This window comes from Oratosquilla oratoria, chromosome 3 (assembly GCF_046742065.1).
Source record: "Oratosquilla oratoria isolate Oo_2021 chromosome 3, ASM4674206v1, whole genome shotgun sequence".
NCBI classification, from domain to species: Eukaryota; Metazoa; Arthropoda; class Malacostraca; order Stomatopoda; family Squillidae; genus Oratosquilla; species Oratosquilla oratoria.
The window spans coordinates 34,644,919-34,652,418 of record NC_134779.1 but is presented as its reverse complement, the minus strand read 5'-3'; the positions used below and the strand labels follow the sequence as shown (position 1 = coordinate 34,652,418).

The 7,500-nt window shown below is 44.3% G+C and overlaps 1 protein-coding gene across 1 annotated transcript in view; it reads right to left on the bottom strand.

Moving 5' to 3' along the window:
• Positions 1-7,500, bottom strand: part of LOC143017637 (frequenin-1-like) — a 156,885-nt gene that overhangs the window by 61,949 nt on the left and 87,436 nt on the right. The gene's annotated exons all lie outside the window — the stretch shown is intronic.

The window sequence follows — 7,500 nt, the reverse complement described above, 5'->3', positions numbered from 1 at the left end:
CTCCTCGTCTTCCTCCCTCCTCTGTTTTTTTTGTCTTCTTTTCATTTCCTCTCTTTCTCATCCTCTTCCTCCCTCTCCTCGTCTTCCTCCTCCCTCTGTTTATTTTTTTGTCTTTTTTCAGTGCCTCTCTCCTCCTCCTCTCTTCCTCCTCCCTCAGCTTATGTTCCTTCCCCCTCTCTTCTTATTCCTTTCCTCTTTTCTTGATCTATTTTTAATACATTTATATCTCCTGTTTCTTCTCCCCTTCTTCCTCTTCCTCCTCCTCTTCTTTCTCCCTTTTCTCTTCTTCCTCCTCCTCTTTTTCCTTTTCTTGTTCCTCTTCTTCCTCTTATTCTTCCTCCTCCTCCTCTTCCTCTTCTTCCTACTCCTCTTCTTTCCCCCCCTCTTCTTCCTCCTTCTTCTCTATGTATTCATTGTCTGCTTTCGTTTTCATTTCTGACCATTATTTTTATTTTCGCTCTCCCTTTCTTTCTCTCATCTCCTCCTCTTCCTTTCCTCCCACCTCCTCCCTCCTCCCAACTCCCAACTCCTCCCTCCTCCCACCTCCTCCTACTCCTCCCTCTCCATCACCTACAGTTCCCATTATTTTCTTAATTCCTAATCCTCCGCCTCCATGTCCTCCTCTTCTCCTTCCTCGACTTCCTCCTCCTCCTCCTTTTCTGCTCTTCCTCGTCTTCCTCCACTTACTTGCCCTCTCAAATGTCCTCTTTAAATTCGTTCTCCTCCTTCTCCTCCTCCTGACATCCTTATCATCCTCTCCTTCTTCTCCCTTGTCTTCCTCTTCCTCCTCCTCCTCCTTACCTTCTCCCGCCTCCTCCTCATTCTCTTCTTCCCTCACCGTCGCTTTTGCAATTGAGGACAATGCCCCCCCCACCTCCTCCCCCTCTCCCCCACTCCCTCCACAACCAACGTGGGGGAACCCACGAGGGTGAATAGAATCGCTAGACGGCACCAAATAATAAAAGGAAAAGTGTCACCCGGTACGGAAGGGGGGAGGGAGGAGGGGTCAACCTTCACCTGAATAGAATCCCCAGCCGGCAGCCGGTTCTATTACGTCGGCGCTGGCCTCAAGGAGAGTGACGGTTTCTATCGAGGTTTTTATAATACGGTCGATGTTCGCCCTCTGTTATTAAAGAATCAACTATATTGGCTTCATAATCTGTCATGGCTTTCATTCTGTATACATATACATACATATATACATACACACACATATATATATATATATATATATATACATATATATATATATATATATATGTGTGTGTGTGTGTGTGTGTGTGTGTGTGAGAGAGAGAGAGAGAGAGAGAGAGTGTGTGTGTGTGTGTATGTATTGTATTTATGTATGTATTTATATGTATAAAGAATGAAAACTATGACACATTCTTTATACGTACATATATATATATATATATATATATATACACACACACACATATTGCTATGTATATGTATTCATAAAAATTCCTTTGCTTCTCTTTTCCTTTTCTTTGTTCGTTTTCTACTTCTCCTTTTCTTCTCCTTCTGTCTCCTCCTTCCGCCTCTCTTGATCCTCCTCCTCCTCCTCCTCCTCCCTCCACCTTCTGATTCCATTTCCTTTCTCTTTCCTTCTTTCCTCTTCCAACTTCGTTTCCTTTTCGTTATTATTCCATTTACGCTTTCTCAACACACCCTGCGACTGTACGAGCTATCTTTCTCCTCCTCTTCCTCTTCCTCTTCGTCTCCCTCCTCCTCTTCTTCCTCCTCCTCCTCCACTTCCTCTTCCTCCTCCTCCACTTACCCTTCCTCCTCCCATTCTTCCTCCTCCTCCCCCCATTCTTCCTCATCTTCTTCCTCATCCTCCGCTTCATCCTCCTCCTCCTCTTCTTCTTCCTCCTCCTCTTCTTCCTCCACTTTCTCTTCCTCCTCCTTCACTTCCCCTTCTTCCTCCCATTCTTCCTCATCTTCATCTTCCTCCTCCTCCACTTCATCTTCCTCCTTCTCTTCTTCCTCCTCCTCCACTTCTTCCTCCTCTTCCTCCTCTTCTCCCTCCTCCTCCCCTTCTTCCTCCTCCTCATCCTCTTCTTTCTTTTCCTCCTCCTCCTCTTCTTCCTTCTCCTCCCCTCCTCTGTCCTCTTTCCTTCGTTCGCTTTTCCTATTCTTCTCTTCGATCTTCTTCGTTTCTTCGTTTCTTTGTATCGTCTTCCACCCTCACACCCTCCCCTCATCACCCTCCATCACTCCTCCCATCTCCCCATACTCTCCTCCTCCTCCTCTTCTTCCTCCACCTCCTCTTCCTCCTCCTTCACTTGCATGGGGTACTGATTGCATGTCAATATCTTAGGGATTATTTTAGGGATTTCAGTGACACCCCTACGGAACCGAGCTACGCAGCATTTTATTTTGTTTTTAATCAATGGAAACTTGCCTGCATGGATAGAAGCGCTGGATTTTGGTAGCAAATTTCTTCCATCCCACTTTCTTCCCCCTCAGCCTCTTCTTTCTGTCCTTCCTACTCCTCCTCTTCCTCCAATTTCCTCTTTAACTCCTCTTTCTTTTATTTCCCACACCTTCTCCTCCTCCTCCTCCTCTTCTGTCTCCAATTTCTTTCCTTACTCCTCTTCCTCCTTCTCCTCCTCTTCTTTCTGTAACTTCTTCCCTCATTCGTCTTCCTCCTCCTCCTCCTCCTCCTCCTCTTCTTTCTTGAATTTCTTCCCATATTCCTCTTCCTCCTCTTCTTTCTCCAATTTCTTCTCTTATTTCTATTCATCCTCCTCCTCTTCTTTCTCCGATTTCTTCCCATATTCCTCTTCCTCCTCTTCTTTCTCAAATTTCTTCCCATATTCCTCTTCCTCCTCCTCCTTTTCCTCTTCTTCTTTCTCCAATTTCTTCCCATGTTCCTCTTCCTCCTCCTTCTTCATTTCCTCCTCTTCTTTCTCCAATTTCTTTCCATATTCCTCTTCCTCCTCCTCCTTTTCCTCCTCTTTTTTCTCCAATTCCTTCACTTGTTCCTCTTCTTCCTCCTCCTCCTTCTCCACTTCCGTCTCTTCTTCATCTTCCTCCCCTCCGCCCACCGCCTTCCCAGGTTGGCAGGGCGGGAGTGGAGATTGAGGGGGATGGGGAGGAGGAGGGGAAGGGAGGGGGGCGTGGCTCGTCGACATGACGTCACTAGGTCGCCTCGGCCACTCATCTTTAATCAAAGGTCTTCTTCTCTCGGTCGCCTCCGACGCATATCGTCATCTCGTCGCCCAACATCGAACTACATCGAACCTTCGCCTCGTGGTCCCCGAGGTGAACCGAATCCGTTGTGTCTTGGGGTCGCGGTCGGTTGTCGTGACCCTATACGAAAACCTCGGATGAAGTGGATTGTCGGTGGACAGGGATCGAACTGTTGAAGGGCAGTTGACATCTATCCTCTTCTTCGTCAATTCACTAACTTCCTTCGTCTCTAGCACTCTGGCTTCCGACCTTGTCTCGTAAGGGTTCTTTCACACGCATCGACTTTTCGCCGTGCGCCGTCCACGACACGACGTCGTGCTCTCAAATCACCATGGGTGGTTATGGACGCTTTCGCATATCACGATCACGTGTGAAAGCGTCCACAAGTACTCATGGTGATTTGAGAGCACGACGTCGTGTCGTGGACGGCGCGCGGCGAAAAGTCAATACGTGTGAAAGGAGCCCACGAAAACTCCGGTTGCATCATCAACCGGTCTAGTGACTGCCACTTGCCAAAGCTATCCGAGAAGTTCGGGGTTGTCATGGTTGCGTGTCTGAGTGCTCAGACTCCCGAGGTCGACTTCGGGCGAGATGAAACGAAGATTTTGGTGTCTATTTTGAGACTCCTTTCGAGGCTAGGGAGCGATTCCGCGCCACACCAGACTCACCGCATGAGATTCAAGAACTTCGAGATTTTCGAGAATTTAAAAAAAAATAGGCAGTATACTCAAGAACTTCAAGATTTTCGAGAATTTCGAAAAAAGAGACAGTACACTCAAGAAGTTCGAGATTCTCGAGAACTTCGAGAAAGAGACAGTATACTCAAGAAGTTCGAGATTTTCGAGAATTTCGAGAAAGACAGAATACTCAAAAAGTTTGAGATTTTCGAGAATTTCGAGAAAGACAGAATACTCAAAAAGTTTGAGATTTTCTAGAATTTCGAGAAAGAGACAGAATACTCAAGAAGTTCGAGATTTTCGAGAATTTCGAGAAAGAGACAGAATGCTCAAGAACTTCAATATTTTCGAGAAAGAGATAGAATGCTCAAGAACTTCGAGATTTTCGCGAATTTCGAGAAAGAGACAGAATGCTCAAGAACTTCGAAATTTTCGAGAATTTCGAAAAGGAGAATACTCAAGTTATCCGAAGTAGAAGAAGCGAACCTCGAACTGTATGGTGTCGCATGTAAGCGAACAATTAATGTAAAATGAATAAGAAAATAGATAAATAAATGAATAAATGAATAAATACATGAATAAGGTTGGGTAACATCTACAATGGTTAGAAATTGTAGGTAACCATATTGATGTTTCTATCCATGTTTTTTTCTTTTCTTCCATAGTCAACGTATGATCGAGTCTTAGAAGACAAAAAAAAACGAAAGAAAGATGAAACGACGAAAGAAAGATGGATGAAAGGATGGAATATGAAAGAAGAAAAAATAATCGGTAAAGAAAAGAAAAACAAAAAGAAAAAAGTTAGGAAGAAAAAAGATGAAAACAAAGAATGAAGAAAGAAAAAGAAAAAAGAGGAAAAAGGAAGAAAGAAGAAAAAATGAAAAAGGAAAAGAAAAAAGTAAAATATATCGCTTAATTCCTTCAGTCCACGGGCATCCCCTTAGATGAATAAAATAGACTGACGTTAGCCAGTATAAATACATAAAGTGACCATACCACAGAAATAACGTTTTTCAGGACACGATTTAATTCCTTCTGTCTGTCGCCAGATGATTTTATTCAGATGAAAAGAAACCTTCATTCCTGGAATGATACGAACCATCTTGAAGTCTTCCAATACTTGTCCAGTTCCTCCACTTTATTGTCTGAATCCAATCGGCTTCATTCAGCTGAAGCGGAGCTTCAGGGCTGAAAGGACGAATTCTGATATTCCTCCAGTGATTCACGTAATTTCTGAATCACAAAGTTTCCTCGTTCAACCATCCATCACCACTTCCTCTGTCCATCCTTTTCCGTCTCCTTCGCCGCCTTCCTGTCGGGATGGGCGTCCCTCCGCGTCCCCTGGAAGACGGATGCCCTTGCGGACTCTTCTGCAGGAGATTCTGGTCCTTCGAAGACCTCCGCCCACCCTCTTTTGAGTCTCGAACTCTCAGCTTGGGTCCTCTTTACGAAAGCTACGAGATTCAAGAGTCTTCCTTCGTTGGAAGTCTTCGACAAACACAAACCTCCACCTCCACTGACACTCTTTCTTCCACTCCTCCTCCTTCTCCTCTTCTCCTCCTCCTCTTCTCCTCCTTCCTCATTCCCACTGGGTGATTTCCTTCCACCCACAGCTGTCTCTTCTACTTGAAGGTTCTCCTCTGATGAAGTCCTCGAAGACTTCTCCTTCAGGTACATTCTCGAGGACCACTACCCCAGGTAGGTTCTCGAGGTCCTCTCCTCCGATGAATTCCTCGAAGACTTCTCCTTCAGGTACATTCTCGAGGATCACTACCCCAGGTAGGTTCTCGAGGTCCCCTCCTCCGATGAAGTCCTCGAAGACTTCTCCTTCAGGTAGATTTCCGAGGACAGCTCAAAATCCTCGAATATTTCGAGTTTTCTTCAAGTTCTCAAAAAAGGCCTCATTCAAGTCATGAAGAGCACAACGTGAGGACGAAGTACGAGTGAAACGTCGTACCAACAAAGACTTCGATGAGGTCTTCTTCAGGTAGGTTCTCGTTGAGATCTTCTTCAGGTAGGTTCTCCAAGACCTCAATTCCACGTCCTCCGAGGTCCTCATCCAAATCCTCCTAACTCTTCTTTCGACGTCCTCCTCCACTCCCACTCCTCTCCCCACTCCCACTCCTCCTCTCCACACTCCCACTCCTCCTCTTCCCACTCCCCAGTCACCCTCCAGAAACCAAAGATTTCGTTTCTGGTGAATAAAGTTGTCTGTGGAGGCACTTTCTTCAGTAGATACTGGGCTTCCCTCAGCTGAATAAAATCACCTGGCAGAGGCAAGGACTCCGATCTCAATGATGCCCAGAGAGACTGAAAGGCGCATTCGTAACTGAATAAAATGACCTGTCTACTCTTAGCATACTGTGGAGGTGCTGCGTCTTGCTGCATTGTTTCTGACCCGAGGGGTGAGGCGGGGTATAGGGATGCCCCTTCATCCACAAGGAGCTAAGATGAAAGGGAAACCAAATGGGTGTAGGATGGGTGGGAAGAAGAGACCTTTTGGTATATGGACATACCCAGCAGCAGCACAAAAAAAAAAAAAGCCCCATATCTAATTCGTTTCTTAAGCTCCCCTATTCCCCCCCCAGTCCCCCATGCTCCTGGGTGACCTTCTCCCCTAATCATATTCTATTTATCTTCCTCAAACTCCTTGCTTCCTTCCTTCCCTTCCAAAGGCGGCCACTAACTTTAACCCCCTTGCAATTTTACTAGTTTACAGAAGAAAACGATTAAATATGGATTACCGCAGCCCCCCCACCCCCCCATCCCCATCCTCCTTCTCCTCCACCTCCCTTCCTCCTCCCTCCACTTCCTCCAAGATCATTATTTCCATTTTCTGTTTCCTTCCTTCCATTTCTCTTCCGTTGCCCCTTCCTCCATTTTCTATTAACCCGCATGTCCGTTTTCTGTGACATCTGTCTTCCTTCCTTCGTTCCTTTTCCTTCCCCCTTGTCTTCCTCCATCTTCTTCATCCGTCTCCTTTCCCCTTCTTCCCCGTCACACCCATCCATGCATGGATGAGCCATAGAAGTATATAATCCATTTCCTCCATTTATCCCATTTTCTTTTTACTTCACCCGTTTTCTTTCTTTCCTTTAATGCGTTTTTGTTCCAGTTCTCCTTTATTTTTGTTTTTATTATTATTATTATTATATATATATATATATATATTATATATATATATTATTATATATATGTGTATATATGTATATATATATATATATATGTATATATATATATATATATATATATATATATATATATATATATATATTCTTTTCTTATGATGTACTTTATCAATGCTTTCTCACCTTCTAAGCGTTATTCCCTTACATTCGCACACTTTAAACTCTACGAGGAAAGGAGAAGACTTGCACATAGATTCTTCCTATGAGGTACTGACTGCACGAAAGCAACAGTCTAGGAAGTTTAACGACACCCCTATAGCCCATAGTTACGCAGTAATATTTTCTGAATGCATACCTATAAAAAAAAAAAAAAATTATGACCAAGGATAGAAACGCTGTACCTCAACTTACTCTGTGAGTGCGTGGATAGTGTTGCACATCTTTTCCAAGTCCAACAAATAAATGAATAAATAAATGAACAAATAATTAAACAGAAT